Here is a 7,847-nt window from a genome sequence, read left to right as displayed (position 1 = left end):
TATTTTTATTTTTAAATTTTTACTGCTATTGTAAATCTTTTGCACCGTTTGTCCCGTGTTTAACAACATTTATGGCGGCAAAAAAAGTGTAACGCAGCCTCGTTTTGATGTTTGTAAAAAAAAAAAAACTCATCATGCGTTAGGTGGGGTAATGGGTTACTAAGGCGAAGAGTCGAATAATTCTAGGGCGGGCAGCCATCTTTGAACTTTGACCTGACTCGGTTCGTCGCGGATGCGACACCATCTGTCAAGCGCTGCCAAGGTGAAGGTCGTAGGGAGATCTGTGCACGTCAGAAGCGGTGAGTTGGGTCAAGCGCTTTAAAGAGTGAAACTAAAATTTTGATAAAAACTTGATAATTAAAAACTCCAAAGGGCACCAAACCTTGGGACGGACTCCAAAGGGCATCAACCTTAGGGTCGTTCCAAAGGGCGACAACCCTAAGGTCAGACTTCAAAGTGCAACAACCCTAGGGTCGGACTCCTAAGGACAACAACACTAGGGTCGGACTCCAAAGGGCGACAACCTTAGGGTCGCTCCGAAGTGCAACAACCCTAGGGTCGGACTCCAAAGGGCGACAACCATAGGGTTGTACAGATGATGTGGCCCAGCTTAGAGTCCATGTACAGACGACAGTAGACACGTCCAGTGTTTCTTTCATACATTTTCCACCCGAGGGAAATAACCCCACCCCCCCCCCAATTTCGTTCGGGGGGTAGGGGAGATGCCTAGTAAAAAAAAAACTCTAGACACATCTGAGTGGAAGAAGGCGGCGATGCGACCCAAAGCCCTCAACAGGTGGTCGAGTAACAGAGATGGAGGGATAGGTAGGTAGTCTTGACTATTGGAACTAGGCAGTCTTAACCATTGAAGGTATCCTAGCTATGCAGTCTTGACCATTGAAGGTATCCTAACTAGGCAGTCTTAACCATTGAAGGTATCCTAGCTATGCAGTCTTGACCATTGAAGGTATCCTAACTAGGCAGTCTTAACCATTGAAACTATCCTAGCTATGCAGTCTTGACCATTGAAGGTATCCTAGCTATGCAGTCTGAACCATGGAAGGTATCCTAACTAGGCAGTCTTAACCATTGAAGGTATCCTAACTAGGCAGTCTTAACCATTGAAGGTATCCTAGCTATGCAGTCTTAACCATTGAAACTATCCTAGCTATGCAGTCTTGACCATTGAAGGTATCCTAACTAGGCAGTCTTGACCATTGAAGGTATCCTAACTAGGCAGTCTTGACCATTGGAACTATCCTAACTTAGCAGTCTTGACCATTGAAGGTATCCTAACTAGGCAGTCTTGACCATTGAAGGTATCCTAACTAGGCAGTCTTGATCATTGAAGGTATCCTAACTAGGCAGTCTAAACCATTTAAAGAATCCTAACTAGACAGCCTTGTTCTTAATTCTAGTGTTGGAAGGGATTCCCTCCAACACAATTAAGTATACAGGTCAAGTTGTTCTGCGCCATATAGGCCGTTGACTATGATTTCAGCCTGCTTTTCTTTTTGGCCCTTGCCCTTCCAAGAACAAACTACAACTTTACAAGACAGCAGTTGTTTGATTTTGGAGTTGTCTCTCCTAAAAGAGTGGCTGTCCCCAGCTAACGAGCCTCATCTGCCCGAGGGTTCGAACTTTTCAGTTCAGCAACCATGAGCTTTACCGAACAGACCACGCTTGACCATTGATACTTAATTTGATAGTCTTGACAAATGAAACTCTACACTCAGTTTAGGTGTTTGAAAAGAAGCCTTAATTTTACAATCTCAAAGTCAAAGGCCGACATGGACAGAATAACGAAGGATACTAAACACCAACCGACCATAAGAACACATTTAATTTACAACTTAAAAACATTACAATTCTGGGTGTGAAACATTCTCTTGACCCTGTTAAACTTAAAACCTACATGCCTTTAAAAAAATATATTTAAAAAAGCCATTTCAATGAACAGCTGGTGCCCGCCCCTCCCAGGAGACCCTGCACGACCCCACACGGGGTCACGACCCATGGGCTGTTAGTGTGGCAGACGACTCGTGTAACTATTTTAAATGATATCTTTTGTCAAGGGCGTTAACATTAAGTACATTCTTTTTTTATGTAATACACTTGCAAAGGTCGACTGTCGGCAGTTACTAAAGATTTTAAAATGAAGGAATAAAATTAATTTAAGTTGCATATTTTTAAAATGCATAAAAATCGTTTTAATAACAAATTTTTATGTAATAATGCACTAAATAGAAGAAAATAAATTATTTTCTTTAAATATACACTACTATTTAAATAATTTTAAAGAAAAGCGTGGGTCACTATATTATCTATTGGATACCTTTACTAATATGTAGATAGATATCCACGCTTATCTTTGTAATTATTTAATAAACTAGTCGTGTACCACTATTGATATCGGTCAGTTCGAAGTGCTCGAAATTTAGTTCGGCAGTTTTGATCTATGACGACAGACAGACAGAAAGACAGAGGAAGCAAGTTAAATAAAAGCTTGTAAAAAAATGTATAAGTTTGTTTAAGTAAAGGGGGTCGGCGTGGTCGAGTCGGTAAAGCTCATGGTTGCTAAACCGAAAAGTCTCGAGTTCGAACCCTCGGGCAGATGAGGCTCGTTAGCTGGGCACAGCCACTCTTCTAGGAGAGACAACTCCAAAATTAAACAACTGCTGCCTTGTAGTTTGTTCTTGGTTGGACAAAGGCTATGGAAGCAAATCCAAATAAAATACTTAAAAAAAACTTTTTTAAAAAACCACGTTTTTCTTGTGGACTAAAAAGTAGAAAATAAAATTTTTTTATGGTCCTTGGGGCGTAATTAAATTAAGCTAATTACGGTCACTAATTGCTAGTTTTTATGATTGCATCTGAAATTGTTAGGCGAAAGTAGCATGCATGCCAAACGTGGGTCGGGCAGATGGGTCGGGAAATTTGATGGTGAACGTACCCACGTTTTTTGTCAGTCATCACAAGAACCTGCACAGCTCGAGGAAGCACAAAAGAAAATTTTATTTTCTACTTTTTAGTCCACAAGAAAAACGTGGTTTTTTAAAAAAGTTTTTTTTAAGTATTTTATTTTCTCCTTTTTAGTCCGTTGCTACACATGAAAAACGTGGTTTTTAAAAAAGTGTTTATAAATACACGGACTAAAAATCTTGAGCGACCAGGATTCGAACCTGGGTTGTCGCGGCCACAACGCGAAGTACTAACCACTATACGATCACGGCCAGCGCGCTCACATCGATTGGGGCCGAAGTAACTGGGTCAATAGGCCTCCAGTCTTGTCGGTATCTTTAGAAATCATGTCCTCAATTTTATGGTCCTTGGGGCGTAATTAAATTAAGCTAATTACGGTCACTAATTGCTAGTTTTTATGATTGCATCTGAAATTGTTAGGCGAAAGTAGCATGCATGCCAAATTTCAGGTCTCTAGAGCAATCAGAAGTGGGCTAATTTTCGATGTCAATTTTAACGACAAACATCCAAACAACCAAACAAACAAACGCGAAGCTGAGTTAAGAAAAACGTGTTAATAAAATAATAAAAAGAAAAGCAGGCTGAAATCGGAGTCAATGGCCTCAATGGCGCATAACCAGTTGACACGTAACGCTTAATTGTGTTGGAGGCGTGGTCGAGTCGGCAAAAAGCTCATGGTTGATAAATTCGAACAAAGTCTCGAGTTCAAACCCACTGGCAGATAAATCTCGATCCCCTTCAACTCTAATAATTAAGAACGAAGAAGAAGAAGAAGAAGTTTAAGTAAAGTGTCTCGTAAGACCACCGTCAATGGGTCCACCAGAGTTTTTTCCAGGCATCTCTACCGCCCCCGCCCCCCCCCCCCCGAACGAAATGGACAACAGTGTCCACCCCCTCCTCCGGAAATTTTAGTCCCCCCGTCTCCCCCCCCCCCCCCCCGAGAAAAAAGTCTGGAAGAAACACTAGGGTCCACTGAACCAGCATCATCTCTCTCTTGTCATATAGGCGTTGACTACGGCTCCATTTACTTAACCTGAAACAAGACTGACTTGACCTTCACCTTGAACTGAATTCGAGAGCTCCACTGTATGCCCTACCACTAGACCACGCCTTCTATTAACCCCATTGTTGTAACGCTTTAAATTTTTTACTTTTTAAATTTTACATTTTTTTATCCAACTTAAGAGCAATCATTTGTGTATTAGTGCCTCTATCTGTCATTCTATAAGCAGTGGCGTAGCCAGGATCGTCTCAAGGGGGGGGGGGTCCAATTTTTACCCGGGGATAAGCTTTCGATTTGCACCCCCCCCCCCTCAGACTTTTGATTTGCACCCCCCTCCCTTATACTATATATATATATATTGAGGGGTCTATGGGGGGTTATGACCCCCCTAACCACCCCTGCCTACGCCACTGTCTATAAGACGAAAACTTTTCTTTATTGCGAGAATGTTTTTCAAGCGTGGTCGGGACGGACGAGCGAACGACTGCTAACCAGAAAGTCTCGAGTTCGAATCCCTGGCTCGAATCCGTGGTAGGCCCCTGAATCAACCCAGCTTTGAAGGGTGACTTACGTTAGGGAAACTAAGGCAATTGGGCATAGTTCTGACTACACCACTGTATGCCGAGTTCAGTGATACAGATGAACTCTACTTCATCTGCCTCTTGTGTAATGGGAAGGAACGGGAGAAGATGATGAAATAAAGAGCAGTCATTTGTGCATTTGTGCGCCTCTGAATGATTGAAACCTTTACTTTATTTCGACAATTTTCTCCAAGGCCTAAAATAAAGTTAACGCCTGCTTTATGGAAATGTTGACGTCTGCTTTATGGACATTCGCACGGTGTTGCAAGAAAAGCAACTTGGCAGTTGTATCACGTGATAGGTCAAGTTTCATTACTCTCATTAATTCTCCTCTGCTGTTCTTGTCAGTTTGGCTGGGACATATGGGCGAGGTAGGAGTCACGTGACCGGGGTGGTCTAGTGGTAGACTGGGCTGTGTTGCTAACCTGAAGGCTAAGAGTTCGGATCTCACACTCGAAATCGTTGGAAGAAAATGTATGAGGAAATTCATGTGTCTAGTGGGCCAGTGTAAGAAATCATAGAGTAGAACGGTAGAAGAAGAGGCAAAGACCGCTGGGCTAACGTGGATTTAGATAAGGAGAGCAGTCCTAAACCGAGTCCAATGGAGAGTGTGGTTGCCAGTGGCGTAGCTAGGCTAGGGCGGGTGGGGCGGCCGACCCTAAGACAGCGCCAAAAGGGGTGGGAAAAAATGAAAGCTGAGGTACTGGATTATGCTCAGTAAAAGTGTGTCACCAAAGCAAAAAAGTAGTGAGGGGTAAAAAGCGACACCAACGTTTTCAACCGGTGTTGGGGGGGGGCTCTTTTTTACTAACATGAGTAAATCAAATATAAATGGGAGGAGGCACAATATTGATAGCTCGATTGGGTTGCTACGCCTCTAGTGGTTGCAACACATTGCTCCCCATGAGGCCAACAAAAGATTAAGTAAAGTGCCTGGTAAAATGCGAAAGAAATGCTCGATTGTTTACCCTGTTTCACTCAGCCTAGCAAGGGAGAAAAAACTTTCAGTCGGCATTAACGAGAGAGGGGGAGGTGGTTGACAGGCAAACCAGGGTGGGGGGGGGGGGTAATGTTACAGACTGTGATACAAAACAAACGTGGCATGTTGTGATTGGTTGGAATCACGGTATGTAAGATCTCGACAAATTACCGTTGTGGAAAATTTTTGTCTGGAGGGGATCATGGGCATCTGTGTGGGGGAGGGGGGGCGGGGCAGTCATCTTTCATTATGGGTGGGTTCTGCCTGGTGTCTTTCATCTGGGTGTGTTTTGACCACGTGACCTTCATCTGGGTGTGTTTTGACCACGCGACCTTCATCTAGGTGTGTTTTGACCACGCGACCTTCATCTGGGTGTGTTTCGGTGTTGACATTCCGTCCTGAGTTTTGACCTACTTTGTCAGTCTCGCCGTGCTTACGTCACGGGTCACGCTAGTACACATGACCCGCCTATGGAAGAATGAATCGGAACATGTTGAGCTGTCAAGAGGATAAGTAAATGAAATTAATAACAGAACTCACGCAAGTATAAAATTATATGTGTGCAAGTATGAAATGATGTGTGCAAGTATAAAATTATATGTGTGCAAGTATAAAATTATATGTGTGCAAGTATGAAATTATATGTGTGCAAGTATAAAATTATATGTGTGCAAGTATAAAATTATATGTGTGCAAGTATAAAATTATATTTGTTCAAGCGGAAGGACTGCGATCGCTGGGTACAATCAGAGCTAGAACTCTCCTGTGTGTTTCGTCTACACAGCAACGCAAACTTTATATTTTAGCGAGACTAGAGGGGTCGGCGTGGTCGAGTCGGTAAAGCTCATGATTGCTCGTTAGCTGGGGACAGCCACATTTCGAACAACTGCTGCCTTGTAGTTTGTTCTTGGTTGGACAAAGGCTGTGGAAGCAAATCCAAATGAAAAGCAGGCTGAAATCGGAGTCAATGGCCTCAATGGCGCATAGCCAGTTGACTCGTATTCCTAATTTTGTTGGAGGGGATCCCTTCCAACACTAAAGTTAAGAACGAAGAAGAAGAACGTGACTTGATCTAGACTCTATTAAAACATTTTAACACACTGGTCATATTCATTTTACAGTTTTTTTTTATTTCAATGTACTATCTCAGCGGTTCTTAAACCTTTTGGACGTGCCGAATTCGAACCCCGCCAGTTTCATATGCACAGACACTGAACCCTACTTGATAGTTCTATCGTCCGATCGTGAATCCTATGAGTCTGCAGTGTGTCTTGACCTCTGCCGAACCCCTGAGGCCGACTCACAGAACCCCCTGGGGTTCGATCGAACCCTAGTCAAGAGCCACTGTACAAACTACTATGAATTTTCCTCAGGCAAAAATCACGTTTTAAATCATTATAAAATCTTGGCACATGATGCTTCGGGGTTGTTTCTTTTGGAGAATGTCCACAAAAAATCATACTGTCGTTGATATTTTTGTTGTATAAAGTACACGTGCGCTTAATGGGCATATGAGTTTTATGTACGCCTGGTTATATAACACCACTTGCCAGATTTTTGTGTTTACTTTGTGCCTAATTAAAACTTTTTGCACGCGTCGTTAAAAAAAAATAATAATAAGGTGGAGCTTGCATCAAATCTTCCCCGTTTAAATTACAATGTGGCGAAGAGCTTGCAAATTTATTTTCTTTTTTTTAATAGACAGGTGTGGTGGATAAAAACTGGGACAGTTTTTTTTTTCTGATAATTTTCATAAATAAAACTTTTGGTCCGATTGTGTTATCTTGTCAAGAATAGCACTTTTGGCCATATTAAATGTGTGGTCTTTTCAACGATATCACTTTTGGTCAAATTAAGCGTGTGGAGTTAAGAATAGCACGCTTGGTCAGATTAAGTGTGGGGTGGGATCACTTCAAGAATAGCACTTTAGGTCAGATTATGTGTGGTAAAGAATAGCACATTTGGTGATCATGCACATATTATAACACTAATAAGTAGTATGCATGTTTTTTTTTTTTTACATTTTGTTATACAGATTGTTTTAGGTATACTTTGATTCTCTTTATTGTTATTTTTTGCCCAAAAAGAAAAAAAATGCCGTTCAGAATTTTTGGGAGAATTAAGTTGACAAGAGACGGATTTACACAATGTATTTTTTTCTTTTAACCAGCCATGCTTTGTACTTAGTTCTTTCCTGATGAAGATACAACTAGCACTTTTCTCTAAATTTGCGTGATTCGCGAATTTATTAACATTATTAACATTCATTACAATTTAAAGTACCAGTGTGTGTTGTTTTTCT

The sequence above is a fragment of the Physella acuta genome, unplaced genomic scaffold (assembly GCF_028476545.2).
Source record: "Physella acuta isolate Inbredline_101_S28 unplaced genomic scaffold, ASM2847654v3 ptg001650l, whole genome shotgun sequence".
Classification (NCBI taxonomy): Eukaryota; Metazoa; Mollusca; class Gastropoda; family Physidae; genus Physella; species Physella acuta.
The sequence above is the reverse complement of the archived record's forward strand: the minus strand, read 5'-3'. Positions refer to the sequence as shown.